General features: G+C 34.2%; 1 protein-coding gene across 16 annotated transcripts in view; it reads left to right on the forward strand.

The window, feature by feature from the left end:
* Positions 1 to 21,555, forward strand: part of grh (grainy head) — a 364,785-nt gene that overhangs the window by 150,292 nt on the left and 192,938 nt on the right. The window lies entirely within an intron of this gene.

Genomic DNA, 21,555 nt, shown 5'->3' on the forward strand with positions numbered 1-21,555 from the left:
AAATAAAATAAAATAAAATAAAATAAAATAAAGTAAAACCCACTCGGATATTATGTAAACAAAACTTATTTCGATTTTAACTATTCTTTTTTTAATTTTCGATATAAACTTTTACAAACAATATTAAAAAATATCTGATAAAAAAATTATAAATTATAAATCTGAATAAATAAAATCTTATTCAAGGTAATAACAAAAACTGTTCGACTTAACCAAAAATTTTAAATTTTAACAAAGTGGTTGTGTGTTACTTTCCCCGTGCAAACAGTTCTTCACCTGTTAAAACAAAATCTTAAACTATTGAAAAGCAAATTAAAAATTTTTGTTGGTTCGTCGAATCTCTTAACCCATACCTAGTAAACTTTTACACATTTTACTGGTCGTCGAAATATTTTAATTTTTAGCCTAAACAATGCTTTTCTTAGTGGCTTTCCGGATATTATTCTTCTGGAAGAATTTTATTGGTTTTATCCACATTTTCAATGCTTATTCTCAAATCTTAGATCATGAAAAATTTGTTAAAGACTTTAACGTAACTCTCAGTAAATGTAGATTTTTACGGGATTTTTTTGCAAATAATTTAGATCAACACTCTAAAAAAATCGTTACGTTTAGGGACAAAACGGCGGGTTGTCCAATATTGCAGTTCGTGTTGTTTTTTCTTTTGTCGCACAGTGTAATTATACGAAAGTTTCATATTATTTCTTCCACTTCTCAACATCTATATTTAGCGTAATTTTGTAATTTCGATTACTTTGCGCCAATCAAAAATTTCAAACAACTAACAATTTTCTCCCTTTGAGCCCAAAGACACTTTGCGTAATTTCACTTTGCGAAATCAGCAGTAGCTCGCCTCGTAAGCCAGTGATTGATGCTGCTAATTTGCATTTTGTTTCTTTAGTACGCGTAAGTTTTAGCAGTCTGTCAGTCGCCTGTCATTTAGTGACCGCCCTATGTGTTTTTTACGTCATTAAGCGCTGCTATTAAGGTTGATGTGCAAAATTGCTTATTTTTGTTTAGTTTTTCTTTTTTTGTTTAGGGGAGTTAACGTAAAAGCTAAAATTATTACTCAAAATTTCATATGCTTACACATGCATATGTATGTATGTACATTTTTTAAATAAATTTATTTGTGTAACTTTCATTTTTTCTTTGTTTTTATTTTATTTTATTTTATTTTAATTTTTCATTGCCAAATGACACTATTTAGCATACCAAGTTTTTCGTCTGTTAATCAACACCTTATTGACATAGGCGCAACGCGTATTTCTTTATTTGAATATAAATAATGAATTGTTTACATACATAGTTACACGCACATATTTAGATGTATGCTAAATATCCACATAAATTCACAGACATTATTGCAAAATGTGCTAACTGATTGACAGCTGAGTTGTTAATTAATCGCATCACTTTGTGTCTAATGTTTTACGTTGAATTTTTGCGCCCCCTGCTGTTTTGCTCACCCCCTTTCTTCTTGCTGCTCAGCCCTCCACCGGCTTGCATTCATTGATGCTAAAAAAAAAAAAATATGGCTAATCTTTTATTGCATGTGTGAATTACAAATTTCCATGAAAAACGATTCAATTCGCATGAATAATGCGTTAGATTCAACTGTATTTATACACACCGGTACTTGGTATACATGTTTATATGTATGTGTGCACTTGCAATAGAGATCTTTATTACTGACTGCTATTTTTATAACTATATTCCATATTTTGCAGGCGCTAAATTTCGCGAATTTAGTTCAGGGTTTTCCCGGTTGTGAAGCGCTTGAAATCAGTTATAAATTCAATAGAAAGAGATTCACTGTATTTGAACAGAAAAAATCATAAATCTGTGACAACTCTATTAACTCGGAAATTTATAGATTTTTGTGTGGTTTCTTTCAACATTTGTTGCAAAGCGCACTTGTTCAATGGAATACCCTTCTATACCTACATGAAATATTGAATATTACAGCCCTTTTCACCAGCTTGAAAGTTGTGGGTGTGTTTTACAATACATATACATATTTATATATACTACTAACTACAAAGTGATTTCAAATTTATATTAAGCGGTTTTAAATTATTTGCATATTTCTCTAAGCGCCAGCCAATTGTTCCATCGCTGATTTATTCATTATTTTTAAGAGTTATAATAATACGGAATTAGTATTAGGTTTAAGGTCGACTTAAATACAAAATCTTGTTTTTTTTTTTATTTTAAAATATTTCTGTGAGAACCAAATGGGAGAACGGAACGTTTTGGAAAAGAACTAAATGGGAACAATGGTCTAAGGAACTTTCTCTCGAAGAACAATTTGGAAACTAAAGGAACTTTCTAACAGAACGAAACGGGCACAAATTTTCTATTCGCGAATAATGGAAGCGGGAATAAAATTTTTCACATAGCGTTCATTAGTTAGAAATTTTTGAATATCAAAATTAATCAAAAAACAACTGAAAGATAACTATGCGAATTAAGTCAACGAAGGGAACAAACTTTTCTTGCACAAAAAATTAAAAATTGTTCCATTAATGAACAGTTCACCTTAATGATAAATGATCTGTCAGTTGAAATGATCCACACTTCCTCTGGCTTAGGATTAACAATCGTTGTTTTCACTGAAACGATTTTTTATGCCCACACGCAGACATACATCTTCAGCGTTTATGTACTATGTATACATAAAAAAAAAATTTTTATTGAAATTAACAAAATAAAAATTAGTGTTACATAGAAACGTGGCAATTCTGATGGAAAATATTTTCTGACCAAAGTTCTCATTTGATATCCATAGTGCGATCGAAAATAAGTGGCAACCTTATCCTAAGGAAAGCATTGTTTAAGAACCTTCTCTTGGTACCCATGAATAGTAATATTTTACCTTTTTTTTTCTAAACAAAAAATTAAATAAACATGCGATTCAAAGTAGGTGGCAACCCTATTAAAAATATTTTTGAATTAGGGATCTTTAAAATACCTTCCAATTGATACCCATATTATGATGTTTCAATTAATTTGTAACCAATTTCGAATCGGTGGCAACCTTATACGAGTCTTCTCGGAGATAATGCCTTTTCAGATAACCTCAAAGTCCAAAACATTATCTGTATACAAAATTTCATCAAAATCGTTGGAGCCGTTTCCGAGAACCCTATGGATATATGTATATATGGGGCGTTCCATCCCAAAATGGACGGGGTTCACACTTCATGTGTTTGATTTGTTTCAAATTTTTAGGGTTGATGCATAAACATAAATAATAACTAATTATGAAATTTGAGCTTGCTTAATACATTTTTAAAAATTTTACAGCACAAGAACAAAAATAAATCGGGTTAATAGTTTTCCATATATCTCGAGAACGGTGAGAGGGAAAAATTAAAAAAAAAGTCACACATTCGCACATCAAAATTCTCTATGAAATGAAATATTTAAAAATTTTATTTTTTTGAAAAATTTTTCACATACAAATTTTTTGATAAAAAAAATATTTGTTTCTGAAAATATGCCATCTCAAAAAAAAAAACTTGAGAAAATCACAGTGGAGTTGAGTAAAATTTGTAGATTACAAATTTAAATTTTTTTTATTTTTTTTTAGAATTTTTTTTTTGTGTATGCAGTTTTTTAGCCTATTAAATTTTAGTGTACTAAAGGGCCGTTTTCTCAAGAAGATCTTAAAATTTATCTGCCCTTAAAGCATGATTTTTCAGAAAAAAAATTTGTGTTTAAAGAGCTGATAAATTTTAAAACTTTTATGAGAAAACGGCTCTTATGCCCAGATTCACCAAAAAATTTTAAAACTTAGCGAGCTTACAAAATTTAAAATTATAAATTTTCCTTCCAAAATTGCGTCATTTTAAATCTTAACAGGCTGATAAATTTAAGATTCATTGGTACAACCGGGCATTAGAATATTGAATAATAACTGTCTTTTATGAAATAAAACACTTCTGCTTACAAGTTTTATGTCAAATTCTTTTTTTTTTTTTTTGGAGATGGCCTCCTGAGAGGTATGCACGATTTTATCTTTCTGACTACATAAACTGTCAAAAAAAGCATATGTCTTCTAGAATACTATTTTTAAAAATATACATATGTATGGAGCGTAAAGTACACAGCTTTAAGCAATCGACCAATAACCCTTTCACTTTAGCAAACTGATTTTTTTTTTTGAATTCGCTGACATAATTTCTCAAAATATTTCTAGGTCAGTTGTGCTCAGCTGAAGCCACATTAAATTAACGTCCGTTTCGCTGTCAGTTGTCATTCTTCGCAGCAATGTCCTTCGCATAATTTCGGTCGTTGTTATTCCTTTTCTGTTGCCCTTTAGCAATGCAATGCACAAATCTTGATACAATTTCGCTGGTATCAAGGCATTTACACATACATACGCAAGTACGCATATTTTACGTTATTATAATCCGTTTTTTTACGTTTCGAAAATAGGTTTCTTCTCCATTTTTTCTTAATTTTTTTTCGATTTTAATGACCAATGCTTCACGTAAAGTGCTGCAACGACATAAAAGCACGCAGGTATACAAATATCTAGTATATACGATTATATATCAACTGAAATGCAAGTATGCGCGTCTACGTACCTACGTACATATATACGCATCTATGTAATTAGACACAGGCACATTTGCAGCGGTCGAACGTAGTTGTCTGCGCTGGGCCTTTGGTTTCTCACACCCCTTCTTGGGCAGCCAGTTCACCCTTTTAGCTTATAGCCAGTGCAGACACACACACAACTAAAATCAATGCGCATCCCTGCAGGCAAACCGCGGACTAGCGAAACAAATTTCCAGTGCCGTCTAGATCTCTATCGCCAAAAACGATCGTAACTAGATACCCCTCAGTCCAAAATCAGCGAAATGTGTTACTTAAAAAAAAAACTATTTTATTTCACTTTTTCCATTATAAATCTATATCTAAGGTGACGAATTTAGAACTGGTTCGGAACTATAGGAAAAGGAATGAGAACAAAATAGACCTTATCTGTCGAATTTAGAACTAGATCGGAACTATCGAACAAGGTATACAGCGGGGGGCTTGTTTACTTTACATAGATATGTGTTTGGCGGCTTTTTCGTTCAAATACGCTATCATTCTGCACTTCGCAGATGCTGTTTCATAACTTGGTAATACAAAACAAAAATTTTTGTTAACATTTGAACATGTTGGGATCATCTTTAATCTAACCAATAAGAGCAAGCACCTCTGCAAACTCAGCTACAGCCAAAAAAATTTTATTTCAAATTGAAGACACATTTCTTTGAAAATAATTTAAAAACGCACACACGGATGAAGCAAAAGATTGAAAAATCATGATACTTTTTTCCTTTCGTCTGTCGATTTTAGAACTGGTTTGGAACTATAGACTTTAGGACTAGTTCGGAACTATCGAAAAAGGGATGCAGCGGGGGGCAATAGACACTTCCTAGGACAGTTAGTAGGCTAGTTGTTTGCATGCAAAATAGACTTATCGCGAACCAGTACTGGGTCTTAATGTTCTAGAAGCGCTCCAGTTAAGAACGAGAGATTTTTCTCACAGGGATGCTTTCGAATACCCTTAATTGTGGTTGTGCTGTTAAAGGGTTGCTGCGCTTTATTGGCACTTTTTGTTGCTGCGGCTGTTGATATTCTCTTACCTTTTATGAAATATTATTATTTTTTTGTTTGCTTGTGTTTTCCCTAAAGATCTGTTTTGTCCTTGCCATGCTTTGTTGCCACTGTCCATCAGCAGCGACGTTATGCAAATGTAATGGTCATAAATTAGAATTGGCGGCAGCGCGCGTAGATATTTGAGTAAAGTCTTTGGCCATCTGTGCTGCGATGCGCAGTGATTGCATACGCACGAGAGTGTGTACACATGAATGTATGTATGTGTGTTTCGTGCATGTAAAATATTTATTAACCATTCAGCCACCGTTAGTTTTGTGTTTTTAATGGCGAGATTTCCTTCCGTGTGCCTGTAGCTAATGCTGTGTGCCATTTAAATACATTGCAGTAATTTATTTTTACATATGTTGCTGGGATTTGCTGTACACAAATGTACAGTTAACAATTTAACAACTCAGGAAGTTGTAAAATGGGAAATTGATACTTATTACTCGGTTCTTAGTGCCATATGTTTATATTTTAGAATAATTAGTTTTTTTTATAAATGAAAAAAATCCGAGTTGTAATACATATGCTATGAGATGGCTATGCCTTTGCCTATAAGAGCTAGGTTCTGTGTTTTTATACCCGAGCGCACTTGTGCACAAGGGTATATTAATTTTGTTCACATAACGGTTGTTTGTAACAGCATGAATAGAGAAATCGATTAAGCCATGTCTGTCTGTCCGTCCGTCCGTAGTCTATACTCACGATAACTCGAGTAAAAATTGAATTATCTTAACGAAACTTAGTATGTTTACTTCTTTTCGGCATAGGATGGATGGTATGGGCGAAATCGGACTGTAACCACGCCCACTTCCCATATAACGGTAATTTCCAGAAATACGAAAACTGCGATATTTTAGTAACTACTGAAGATAATTCACTCAAAATTGATATTTACAATAATTTTCAGACGAAAAATAAGAATATTATAAATTTTTGGAAAATGGGCGTAGCCACGCCCACTTATGGTTACATGTGTATATCTTGGTAACCGCTGCACCAATTTCTTCCAAACTTGGCACAGTTGTTGGCCTTCGCACAACATACCAAATGGCCGAAAATTTTTAAAATCGCTCAATAACCACGCCTACTTCCCATATAACGGTAATTTTCAGAAATACGAAAACTGCGATATTTTAGTAACTACTGGAGATTATTCACTCAAAATTGATATTTACAATAAGTTTTAGACGAAAAATAAGAATATTATAAATTTTTGGAAAATGGGCGTAGCCACGCCCACTTATGGTTACATGTGTATATCTTGGTAACCGCTGCACCAATTTCTTCCAAACTTGGCACAGTTGTTGGCCTTGGTACAGCATACTAAACCGCCGAAACTTTTTAAAATCGGACAATAACCACGCCCACATCCCATATAACGGTAATTTAGAGAAATACAAAATCTTCGATAAATCAGTAAATATTGAAGCTAATTTATTCAAAATTGATGCTTGCAACAATTCTTTACCAAGAAATACGTTTGTGATAAAATTTTGGAAAATGGGCTTGGCACCGCCAACTTATGATCACATATACATATGTATCTCAGTAACCGTTCTACCAATTTGTACCAAACTCAGTATGGTTATTGTGCTTGCCACATAAAAGCAAAGCGTTGAAAATTATTGAAATCGGACTAAAATTGAGGTCGCTTTTCATAGGACGGTAAATTTTAGAAATGCTCGAAACTTCAATATTTCGAAATTTAAGGACGCTAGTTTACTCAAAATTGATACAGCCTGGCTTACCAAGTAGCGGTAGCTTTCGGAAAGGCGAAAAACATATATTTAATATTTGCGCCGGGTATTTAATGTTCGGCTCCGCCCGAACTTAGACTTTCTTACTTGTTTTTGTTAATTTTCACCGACTTTTTCTTCTCGAAAAGTGTATTAAATAATTATGTTTTCGTAAGAAACATTTCCGAGTAAACGCAATCGTCAGCCTTCTCTGCAATATTAGAGCCGTCCGTGGACACTTTGACAGTTGCGCTTCCTGACTTGGCCCAATCGTCACTGCTCTGTTCCCAGCTAAAGGCTGTTGAACTTATTTCCATTCGTAGGCGGTTATAGGGCGAAATTCGGCATTTTCTTTGGACTGCGTGAGCTCAGTCAGAATAACGCTAAGACCTGTGCCTAACATTTGACCACATGGTGTTGAGTCTGTAATATAAAATTAGTTGTAGAGGTTGCTTGGTGGGGGTAAAAATGTTGGGTATTTACAAAAGCAGGGTCTCAGCCCTGATCATTCGTTCATAAAATGTCCTGATTTACGCTGTAATCGCCTAAGCGGTTCTGGAAGAGTCAAACAAAGCACGCCTGTCGTTTAGAATAGTCGGGGGATGGTTCCGGATGAAGTCTTTCGTAACATAACTGTCAATTCTGGCAACCTTCCTGAAAGCTATTTTCTGTATTTCGAAAAACTAATTGATAGATCTGCTTACAAGGAGACCCTAGCGTTATTCTGTTTATTTTTTAGCAATAAGTTTTTTAAAAATTAATTTTTTTTAAGCCATACAAACTGAAAATTGAATGAAAATTCAATTAGGAAAAGAAAAAATACATAAAAAAAAAATAAAAAATTATTGACAAAAAAAAATAAAAAAAGACATTTCTAGAAATTAAACTAATTAAAAAAAAAAATCTTTTTAAAACAATGAAATCTAAGAATTGAAAGGAAATTGAGTTAAAAGAAAAATGAATAAAAAAAAGTTGCTAAAAATTTAACGAGACTAAAAGACATATTTTTCTTTTCAAAACTATAACATCTAAAAATTTAAAGAAAACTAAATTGAAAGAAGCACAAACTAAGTTTCTAAAAATTTAATTAAATTAAAAACATATTTTTTTAAAGCAAGAAAATCTAAAAATTAAAAGCAAAATGAATTAAAAAAGAAATATTACTAAAAAAATAAAATAAGTCTCTCAAAATTTAAAATATATATGGTTTTCTTTTTTTAACTATCAAATCTAAAAATTTCAAGAAAATAAAATTGAAAAAGAAAAAAAATTAAAAAATTAAAAAAAGAAAAATTCTCTTGTCCAAGGATTCGAACCTCAGATCTCTCGAATGGCATGCCACTATTTTGCTCGCCCGGCCGTTGCGACTGTCAAAAGAGCTTTTTACTATGAAAGTTGGCAAGGGAGCTTTTTTTGGTAAGACTTTCGTGCCATAGTAAACAAAGTGTTTCAAGCTATCTTTCCTCCTTTTTTCAATTGTCTTACAGAAGGCTTATCTAGAATTGCCTTGTAATATCCTCTGAGTAGCAACTGAACACCCCAAACGAGCTAATTATGAGAAAGTGGATAGACAAATCATTTTCAGGGTAGCTTTTTATTATTTGATAGTTTGTAGACTTTTACGTTCCTTCCTTCCCTCTCTGCCTCTTTTTCACCACCTACTCAAAGACCAATTATTATTTCACTTAAAGATAAGGATATTCTTGCAATTGAATCTCTGCACCAAGATTTATGGAAAAATATCGTTTAGCATTGATGTCCTTGAGCTGGGTATAAACATAGTTGCAGCGATTTGAATGTATCAATGGCAGAAGACTAAAATTAAATTCGCTACTGGCATATTTACTGGCAGTATTTAATTTCGAAAATTTTAATAAAAGTTGAAAACACGAAAACGTTCATCGGGTCAAAAGAAAGCTTCCCTCATTCAAACTCCCCTTTTGTCCCACCTTTTGTTTCAATGATAAATTGTGCTTACAAATTTTCAACGGCAATAGATAATTTATGCAGGCCTATATGTATGTGAGTATCTGATACAAGCAAAGTATATACATATGTACGTATATACATTAAGGTGGTTCAAAATAGGTGCAAAATGTTAAACTCTCACCACTAGAATTATTTCAATGGAAAAAAGGAACACCCGTATTTTCTTGTTAAAAAATGGTATTTAGAACTGCCAAAAAGCCCATGAAGTTGTCTATGTATTTTACATGTGGAAAACACTTTTTCGTAAAAATGGTATAGCAATCTTGAAAATCAATAGCCGTCATCGATTCGCCACTTCTCGCTCGCTATGTTTGAGTTTCGGTCGCTTAAAGAAGAATTTTGCATGTGAAAGCAACAACAAAGTTAGCTAGCACGGATAGACGATAGCGAGTTTGGTTGTACCTCATTGAGTTCGTTCGTTTCGCCACTCGCTAACTGTTGGCGAATCGATGACGGCTAATATTTTTCGTCCGCAAAACTTTGCTTCTCTTCAGGATACTTCCAGTAATAACGGCCAATTGTATACTTTATCATTTTCTAATACTAAGAATATTTTATGGTCCCACATTGTTTTTTTTTTTGGCTTTTTGGGGGATTTATAAAAAAGGTAATATTAAAAAATGGTTAAATGAACCATGAACAGTTTTCCGATAGAAAAATATTGATTTTCAAGATTGCTATACCATTTCTACGAAAAATGGTTTTTCCATACAAAATACATGGAAAACTTTGAGCGAACTGTACATATTTTTTAGGGGGTGATAGCATTAAAATTCTGACTTATTATTATTTTTTTTTTACCACCCTAATATATAAACATATGTACATACGTAAATATTGTATGTACATATAAGTGTATTGGCCCTTCCCAGCTCCGCTAATGCATTATTAACTACAACTGTCGCCAGTTACAAGGAGAAAAAAATCAATAATTAAACCTACAGTGTATCTATACGTAAGTTTATACATACATACGTACGCATGCATGTATATATGCATGTTGGACGCCTAGCCCCCGTTATCGATGTCCCCTATGCTACAAATGTAAATATATACATACAATTTAATCATTCACTCACACACGATTACATACATACATACTAAATATGCATGTACCATGATCGAACAAATTCTGTTATGCTGTAAATCTGCGTGAATGTGTGTGTGTGTGTGTTACACCTGCAGCTGCGTGGTCCATTTCATCTGCACAAATGCACCCATGGACATACATATAAAGCCTACGAGTATGATGCGCCTTGCGTTGCGTCGCTCATCCATGGCACAATAAAAATTTTCATTTAGTAAATTACGAGCAACTTGTGAGTGAGATTTCATCTCGGTCAATACCATGCCGCCTCCTCCCTCCAAACACGCTTCCAGCGTTGTGTCGTCGCATTCGGCACAAAATGTGCGATGGCGCATACAAACTTAGCAATGAAATATTTTTCGTGCGTCACTGATTGCGACGATCGCCTAGTCGTCGATGATCATCGTCACAGTCTTATTTTAGTCGGACCTTCAGCGCCTTTGTGCGATGATAGTATGTGTTTTTGGATGTGTATGCTTATGTATTTGTATGTGTTTGAATGGCGTATCTTAAAATTTGATTTTACTGCTGCTTGGAAACATTTTCGGGTGTGGGCAATAAATTTCTCATTCGTATCGCATTAATTAACAACATTATCGAAGTTAATGTTCAAAATGACGGAGAAGAAGAAGAAAAAATCGAAATTGAAAATGAAAGAAAAAAAAACAGTGAATACTTAATACAATGCTCATACATTTAGTAAATGCACAAAAACAAAGCGAAAATAATCAGTTTACGTAGAAAGGGTGTATCACAGATAGCAATAATAATGAAATACCAAAATTTAAATAAAACGTAATCTTTTGAAATACACACAAGCGGGAGAAGAATAAGAGAAGGTAGGCGCAACGAATCTAAAATGTTGTAAATTAATATATATTTACATACAGTGCCGGCTACTTGAATAGTACCCCTTTTTGATCCTCAGTATTAACAGTTTTCCTTTTGTTTATTTAAAATTCATTGATTTTTTTTTTTATTCTACATATTTTATAACAGAAATTATACAAATCCGGTTCCCAAACTTTATACAAAATTTATAATAATTCATCAAATTTTAATCAATTTTTCAAATTTTAAAAACATTTTTTTTTAGTATGCAGTTTTATCGGGCTATAAACTTTAATACTCGTATAACAAAGTGCATCAAAGGGCAACATTATCGGAAAAAAATTATCTCAAATTTAACGGGCTATAATATAAAACTAAATTTTCATAAAATATAAATTCTTTGAATTTTTACGAAAATTTGTTTTATTATAAATTTTCTATCTCCCTTGTGACATTTTGACCAGATTTGGCTTATTGTCTTTTTCTATTTAATGTTTATATTTTTTTTTTTTATAAAAGTCTGGCGCATTAAACTTCAAAAAACTTTAGCAATTACACCCAAACATTTTAAACTTTTTATGCAGTTCTAAAGCCCATTAAATATTAGTAGGTTAAAGTGCAAATTTTTAAACGCTAGAAAACTGCGTTGATTTTAATAGTTTATTTGGCTGACGGTGCTAGGCATTTTCCTCCATATAAAAGTAATTGTCGATCATACTTTATATGGGAGAAAATACTCAACACCATCAGCCAAAAAAATTATTAAAAATCAACGCGATCTTCTAGCGTCTGAAATTTGCGCTTTAGCCTACTGCATAACTAAAATTTTTATTAAAAAGTTTAAGGTTTTTGTGTGTAATTATAATGGTTTGAAGTTTGAAATGTGGATTTATGTGGTGCTGGTTATGTAACGAGCTAAACTTTTATAGACAAATTACAAACATTAAATAGTTGAAAGCAAAATAGCCAAAACTCCGCTGGCCACAAGGGTACATAGTTTGAGAATCTGATTTACATAATTTTTTTTTTTTATAGAAAATGCTATATTTATAATTATAAATATTAAATAGAAAAAAGGAAACTGTCAAAACAGAGAACAAAAAGTGGGCGCTACACAGTGGTACAGCCCCATACAGCACCCCATTTTCCGAGTTTAATATTTATGGACATAAATTAATAAAAAAACCAAAAATTTGCTTGATCGAACCTAACCTCAAAAACCTGTTAAACATGCCATAACAAGTCCACCGATGAATATATGAGTCCGAAACTTTGTCAATATATTTGTAATAACGTGGTATATGAACTACAAGAAAATGGACGTAATAGATTTCTTTTAAATCATACCATTCAAACAAACATAACCTCAAAAATGCCTTAAAAATACCATCAATGCCATCATTACTATGTATATGAGTCACGTTAAAATTCGAAAATATGCGCAATCTTTTTAATTTTCTTATAGTTAGAAGACGGAGGACGGCCTAGGAAAAAAAGTTTTTGTCCACCAAAAGTGTCAAAGCTAGCATTTATAAAGTGTCATTTTTGTCTGCTTGTATTTATTAAAGTATTTGGTCGATTGCCTTGATTTTTTCTCTATATTGTCCAGTGAATGCAATATTTTCATATAAACCTACAAAAAATCAATGAATAAAAGTTATACGAACAACACATTGCCTAAGTGAACAAAAATCTCAATCAGTTTTAGTTGAATTTTGAATTTTGTTGCTTTTATTTTGTATTAGACTACCAATTGCTTACGACGTTATAATCAAATTTTCTTAGTCCAATACCCCTTTGTTAGGCTAATAGCCGGTTTCACCAGCAATTTAAATGGAAAATAATTTTTTATTTTCTGTCAATTTCCATATGAAATTTAAAAAACTAAAACCATTTTTCACTAAAATTGCTTTCGTGAAATTGGCTGTAAACCATTTAAATATAAAAATTTAATACTCAAAAAAATTTATTTTTTTCGCTGAAATACCACTGTGTGCTACTCAGATGGCCGGCACTGTACATCCATAAGTGAATGTGTTAGGGTCAAAAGTATATAAAGTGAAATGACTGTACTCAGTTAATCTCTAGACGCTTTGTTCTCTTGGTATTGATATTCTTATGAAAGAAATTTGTTTGAGCTATGTTACTTTAAGAGGGCCCTTATGGAAAGTTAAAGCTCCCACTGTAGGACATACAAACTCGAATGTTGTTTTCCATTGCGAGTAACCTCTGTCAGTGAATGTTAGTAACAAGGAGGCACATTCTCTTAAACCGGGTTGTCATTAATCAGCTGAACCACGTGCTAAACCTAATTAAATGAAGGAGGTCCCAGAATTCGACCTTCGCCATATATGCGTGACTGGTAAAAAGTGTCTCCCCAGCTGTTTGAGTTTCCTCGCCACAGGAAGTGAGCAGTCGATTTTTTCTTATTCTCATTGCGGTAAAAATAGAGAGAACAATTCGAAAAAGTCCACAAAAAATCCTGGGAATATTTAAAAGTAGCTAAAAATAAAGTATCGGTTTCTCAAAAGAATATTAACCAATATGTGGAGTGGATTTTATCAAAAAAAAATATATATATATCAGCTTTCGTTCTCCGGAAGAATTTTTGGAAATTTCGAATTAGGATAATATTAAAATTTCATCAATTTCAGCTTCATTTAATCGATATTAAAAAGAATCTCTTTTTCACCTCACGTTCCAACAGGGGCATCTACATATATGCATAGAAAAATTGCTTGCAAAGTTTCAATTGGCCGTTACAATTTTTTTTTTTTCATTTTCAAAAGGACTTGCAGGACGTTATATTTTCTACAAACACACATGTATACATACACACATACATAGTATATGCTTCTGATAATTTAATTTGAATTTCTTGTCTCAACTCAAGCGCATTATAAAAGCGCATTATTATTATAAGTACATACGTACATAACTAAGTATGTATATACATAGTACTCATGTAGATTTACATACATACAAAGGCGCATAAGCATTGTGTGATCGTCATCAATTTTCTTAGAATGACAAGGCGTAAAAAGTTTCCGAATGGACCACGGCGAGTTCAAGTTGAAGCGCGTGAAGCAGGACATGGATATAAACGTGATTGCAGCGGACACAAAATTCACTAATGCCAAGTTGCAAGCTGCAAGCTATCGCCATAACAACAAAGCCCTAAAGGAAAAAGGTAAACATTCGTCACAGCAAAGCCGCTCATTTGCATAATGCTTTCAACGTCTTTCGAGCGTTTCGCATTGCGGTCGAGCGCATCGCGGCATAGTGTCCTTTTCGAGCCGGCTCGCCACTACCCGTCGCTGCCCGTCGCCGCCTCACGATCGGTCGACCAAATTGCTTAAACCTTTCTGATATCCTGCAGCAATTGCTTGAAAGCTGCAGCCAGTGCGTTTACCGCGTTCTTACCGCGCACCATCTCGCACAACGGCCGTCTTTTGTGTAGCTGTGCGCGATGTCATTCTACGATATCTCGGACACCACCACCTTTGCTGCGCTCGCCATCTTATACTTAGTACCTATGTAGCTTACGTTTCATACCTTACTTACATAATACCGCTGTCCGATTCACAACGCGTCGAGCGCACATTCACACTAAATAGCCCCTGCAGCAATGCGTGGCGAAGAGTTGAATGGACGACGGACGAGCGCATTATTATGCAAAGCGCATGCTCAGCGGCCGCAAGGGGCATTTATGCTGATCATCGTGCACCGCTGTGATTTTATTCCCCCAGCCGGTCGCCGGTCGATCGAGCGGCCGTTCGTTCGTTTGTTCGTTCGTTCGTCTTCATGGCCTGCAAACAACCCTTTTACTACAATGACTATCTCTGCTGTTGTTGCTTTTGTTATTGTGCACATAGCCGCTAATGCAGATAGACAACGAACATGCAAGTGGGAAAATTATATACAAAAGACAAACAAAAAAGATGTTAAGCGCAAAGAAAAGAAGCTGTAGATGGATGGGCAATAAGACACTGCAGCGGCGTTGGGCGCGCAACCCTTCAAATGTGATTTTTTCTTTATTTTACTTTATATTTAATATGACTGCCTTTGGTAACCATTACCTTGTTGTTGTTTTTGTTGTCGCTGTTATTATTGCTATTATTATTATTGCTATTATTGTTATCTACTCGTACCCGTACGTATAAATTTAAGACAACAGCGCATCCGCGTCCGTAGCGACAGCAACAACAGCGCATAAAGCGAACAAAGAAAGGACACAGCGCATTCACACATCCGCACATATTTTTACTTCATTGCAAGTGTTTACTTTTACGCACATAAACATACACACACTTAATTACATATGTATGCGTTCGTTTTCTGTTTTCTCATTTCGCTTTAGTCCATTGACAGCGATGATTCAAATTATTAAATGAAATTGAAAGCCTCCTGTGGCCGTTACGATCGCTGAATAAAAGCAGAATAATGAGCAGACGAGCAATGCTTACTTCATTCAAGTTAAAATTTATGTTGCTTAAATGCTATAATCACAGTGCCAGCTCTTAAGCGCTAGCTCTAGTCGATGCGTTGAGGCAATAACTTAAAGTATTGGTCTGCATGATCGCTGCTATTGCCAGCTTCGCTTAGATAAAGTTACCTCGTGAATCCGAGAGTATCTTGATTTTTGAGTATTGAAACGTGTATTCTGAAGCACATCTATCACGATGCAATATTCCGCCGATATTTAGATACCAAGTTATTAAACCTTAATCGCACTCCCTGAGTCCACAGGACTCAATACAAACTTTAAAGCCTTAAAACAAACCCAGATTTGCACACTCGGCACCGCACGTTCGTGTACCTTCGTGCAGTGTGGCGAAGAACTCAGGATATATCAGACGTTAGCGAGCAACTTATGTAAAGCTTAGATTTGGTTAAGTGTGAGGCCTCAGGATGATGGTGTTTTGTGCTCCATAAATTTTATCAAAGCTTTAATTATTATTTTACATTTTCTATAAGTATTGTTTGAATATGGCGTCCAAATGTAGATGATGTTGGAGTATTAACCCCATAAGTGACTCTGCTGAAAACGTAATAAAGAAAAGGCTCGAAGAAGATGAAAATGGAAGTGATTTACAAGACGATCTCTCGGATTGCGCAGGACTTTTTCGTGATTGTATTTCTGAAGTATATTCCGACGATGTGGATGCCGATTTTATACCAAGTGACCATAGCACCGCCACAGAATGCTCCGATAGTGATAACCAATACGGGAAGCTTACATTTTTGCGTTTGTAAAATACCATTTGTGTCTTACATGTACCAGAAATGTATATGGGAGAGAGCTTCAGGGCAGTGACTTTACCTGCTGCACATTTCGTTATTTTGTACGATGAGTAAAAATTTTAATTTTTAATTCTGATCACCTACATAAATATGTTATGTTTAAATGTAAGAAGTTTTTGGTTTCGTTTTGCCATTTTCTTTCATTAGACTTAAAGTCTTAATTTTTTAGCTTTTTCTCCACGTTATCAGGAAAGTGCCAATAAAAATGTGCTTCCATTGAGTTTTACTAATTCTTTGATTATTTTCTGTTGAAAGAGCTTAAAATCTGCCTTTAAGTGGGAAGAAATAATTTAAATAATTTATGCCTTTTGTATTTTTTGAGAATATAAAATGTGAGTCCCGAGGACTCAGGGTGGTGGTTTAACAGATTCTCGTTAGGGGGTGCGATTAACGGTTAAGAAATTTGAAGTGTCGCGACAAAAACAAGGTGCCGCATGCTTATTTTTCAAATGTCATTACTTGCGGAAAGAGTCAAGGAGATTTTAATGTGAAATCATTGTCCATAGTATTAGCTACGAATTCGTAAATATTTTTTTCGATATATTTTATTAATACGGAAAATTTATTGAGAATGTTATCGATATCAATGTCTATTGCTTTATAATGCTTAACGTGTCGATTAGTTTTTGAAAAAAAAAAATTTTTCGCCATCAAGATGTATTCATGTATAGCTAATATCTATTTTATCGATACATTTCCATTTTATCGATATTGGTGCCTATCAATGCATTAATAGATACTTCATATTGACTATAATTTTTAACTTTTTTATTTTGTTTTAAATAATTTTTCTGAAATTTCAAAGTTCTTTTAAAAAATTCTAATATCAGAGGGTAGAACTATACAAGCAGTTTACTACTAGTTTCGCGAATATATTGATTTTTATACATAAATCAAAATAATTATTGATTTCGCTACCGATATTTTAGTATGATAATCGATACTTTCATTTATGCTTATCAATATTATTCGTTTTAATAGTTATATGTCCTTTTTTAAAGTTTTCTTTAAACCGTTCAAAAGAATGTTCTATACCAAGCACGTCGAGTAACATTGACGATATTTTTTTTTACTTTATTTTTTAAATATTTTTTTTTTTTTATTTACAATTGAAAGCTAATAATTCCTCTATAAACTATGCTTTTTGTAGAAGCTCTTTCATCGTTAGATAAATAAACTTTGCTTCAAGTGTTTTAACCAATTTTGAAGCCACAAAAACAAATTATAAAAAATACGGGCAAAAGAAAATGCGAAAACATAAAAACTCCCTAAAAAAAAAATAGATCAAAAAGTGGAAAGATAAAAAATGTGTGCGTCTCACAGTGCCGCCGAAATAAAAAAGTGCGGCCAAAATTGGAAAAGAAAAAGTTTCGTAAAAAATTTTGTGGATGTCAACACTTGTGCACAGAACTTTTAATGTACTTTGTTTTAACACGCTTATATTATTTTTGAAAAATTTCGAGCTAATTAAAAGGATTATAAAAATTTTGGCACTTACGGTTAATTTTGGGTAGTTTGTTTGCGTTGCTGATTTTCTTCATATCATCGAACATACTTCGTATGGAAGGAAATGACGGGCACTGTCAACAAAACAAATTTTCAAAAATTAACGGTAAGTCCTCGGTAATTAAAAACCTGGAATTTTACCAGTCGCCACACTGGATCCGCCATTTTGAATTCTGAAATTCTGACAGCGGATTCGAAATTGGCGGCCACGAAAATTCTCTGGTACGAAATTTCAAATCATTTCTTTAAAGCTTCGAATTTTGGCCGCATTGTGCGTCTGGACCACTTTACAGAAGATAAGTCTACCTCGGTTCATTTCTAGTTCGTTTTATATTGCAGAGATTTGTACTAAGCCTGTTCTTAGTCTATGTCTTCGGCCTCGTATTCGTTTTCGTATTTGTCTTCATTTCCTTATTTGCTTTCGCCTTCATACTCGTTTTCAATTTTGTCTTCGCATTCCTATTCTTAGTAATCGTACTCGCATTAGTATTCGCCTCGCCGTCGTATACCTTTTCGTATTCGTATTCGTATTCACCTTCATCTTCATATTCGTATTGGTATTTCTCTTTACTTTTGCGATTGTTTTCCTCAAGTACGAAATTTTGATTTACATACATGGTTTTTGTTATAGAATGAGCTTTATTTATATGGAAAATTTACGAAAAAAATTTACCATGAAAAATAGTTTAAATACCGTAAAAAATCATTGCAAAATAGTTCTGTACTTATTTTGATAACGAACATTGAAAAAAACATTAATAAAAGAGTCGGCGGCCGCTTTGGTGTAGTCGTTAGCAGTGTGTGCTATCATACGCAGGGCCTGTGATCGAGCCCGGTTGCCGAGTAAAATCAGAAACAAAGGAAAAGAAAAATTGTATCTATAATGCTTAAAAAGTATGTCATTCGATAGCTACATATGTATGTATGTATCTCGACATATAGGGTCAGCGTCAAAAATATGAATACCCTGACGTTTCTTTAACTTCAAGCGGTCGCACCGCTCGTTTTGTTATTTTTATGTTTAGTACATGTGCAAGTGGTTCTTGTATAGCCAAATTTTGCCTTATTTTTCTATTTTATTATCTTACAAATTTTCGAAAATTCTCATAACCATGACGTTCTATACATCAATCGTATGTAGAATTTTTCGCCGAATCCAAATTTTACCGTTTTTCGAGATATTTTAAAATTTCGCTCATTTTGTTATTTTCATGCTAAGTGCATGTCCAAGTGGTTTTTATATAAGCGAAAATTTACTTCACTGATAATTTTACACTTTATATGTCCATAACTGCATCGAATTTTGCGTAAATTCTGATGTAATGTGAAACGATTTTCCGTCATCCATTGTCAAATTTGGTTTGAAGACAAACCGGTTTGGGCCTTGTGCCATCTTCAGTGCCATTTTTCGTTCTAAATTCTGTTCTCTGGGACCCTAAAGCGAAGTCCCTCAAAGTTACAGCAAAATCTAAAAGGGATCCGCGATTTCTATTGGACGATTTCAGCTGGAACGACTCTTAGATAAAATTTCCTTAAAAAACAATGATTTATTTATTTATGAAAATATTTAATTAAGAAACAAATTTTTAAGTCACAGGAAACATTTTTTGTTTTGAAATTTGGTGTGTTTTTTATCAACAGATTTCAAATGGATAAGTTCCAGTTTATGCCATTTTGATTGCAGAGCACTTTTGACCAACGCTCATGCCACACTGTATCTCACTAAAAAACTCGCACAATTAATCTAAATATATGCACACAAAAAAAAAAAATTCAAATATCTAAATAATGCGTCTGCATCCGAGTTAAAATATGACAACAAAATTAAAGCTAAAAACAACAACAACGAACATTGTCGCTTATGCACCTACGTTGCCGCTCTTAAGGCATTTTATTCGTGTTTGAACGAAAGACTTAAGCAACGAACTTGTTGAGCGCTCCGTTGAAATTCAAATAAATAATTAAAAATATATACAACAAAATGGATAAGAAATTTACAAGAAAAAGTATTTTAAACGCAAAAGGTAACGAAAGCAATGCTGCTCCAAATATACAATCAACAACTTTGGCTACAACAGCAGGTACACAGTACCTGCTACTCTTGCCGGACGCTTTGCAGGCATAAATGTAAATTAGTGTCAATTAAGCCAACAATATTCGATGCTGAGAGCACAAAGCGATGGTGGCGGGGTGTTGGTGGCAGCCATTTTTAACCAGCGCCATGTATGAGTGGCGGTGAAAGGGAGTCTGGCATTGCATTTAACGCGGTATAACTGCGTGTGGCTGCATCCAAACAGATCATAGACGAGGTATTTAGATGTTGGGGTCTTATACCTAATTCAGCGACATACGCTGCTAGCTGACCCCAAACATGGCGATCAGTGGCAATGATAAGCGCGCAACAACAACAATCTCAACAGCTGTAAAATAAAATAAAAAAGCAGGCAGTGCTGCGTGCGTCTGTGTATGTGTTTGTTTGCATTTGGCTGTCTACAACAGCAATCACAGCAGCATGCAGCAGTGGCTGCCAAAAGTAAATAGCCAACCAGACAACAACCGTGCAGCTCCCCTCTGCTTAAGTGCATTTTAATGGGGCGACCCTGACTGATGGATGGAAGACACCAGCCACACCAGCGCGATCGGATGCTGCAGGCCATAAACTGAATTTATTGCGTTAGCAGGCACGCATGCACGCACGCACTATACGTACGACTGTTGTGAACTTGATGCTGCTGCTGTTGAAAAATATTCGCTTCGTGCATTTCACTTGAAATGCCTGCGCGGCTACTGCAAATATTTCGTTTGTTTTTAGTAGTTTTTTATTCATTTTTTGTTTGCGTTTTTTTTTTGCTGTCGCTTTAACAACGCTTTCTTCCACTTCTTATTTTCCGCATCTTTTGCTGTCATTTATGACCACCGCTGCTATGTAAAATCCATTAGTTCAGCTGCTGTTACTGTAAATTTGAAATTTTATTAATTGAATTGTGCGCTTGCGTTGCAAACAAACAACAACAACAATGCCGAGTGTCCAGCAGTAGCAGCTGCAGCAATCATTTAAAATATTGGCAATTGACGTCGTTGTGATTATTATTGACTACCCACCGTCACTGTGGTGTGGCACCACCAGCACCAGCACCAGCACCAGCATCAACGCCAGTCACCATTCACGCTTAAATACGCTGTTGCAACCACTGGGCAATTAAATGCAAAAGTTGCACAGTAGCCGTCCGATAACCCACGTTCGGGCATTCTTTACATACACACATACATACTTAACTATATGTGCGGCTGGCGGATAGACTAATTGTCTTTGCGACCAATCAATTAATCGATTGGCTACCGCAAGTTGGATAAGTTAATCGCTGGGTTGAAGCAATTTTTTCACATTCCACAGTTGGCTTGGGTTTTCAAAATTTATTTACTTCAATTTGACAT

Source organism: Rhagoletis zephyria, unplaced genomic scaffold (assembly GCF_001687245.7).
Source record: "Rhagoletis zephyria isolate East Lansing unplaced genomic scaffold, Rhagoletis_zephyria_1.1 Rzeph_scaffold_00001, whole genome shotgun sequence".
NCBI classification, from domain to species: Eukaryota; Metazoa; Arthropoda; class Insecta; order Diptera; family Tephritidae; genus Rhagoletis; species Rhagoletis zephyria.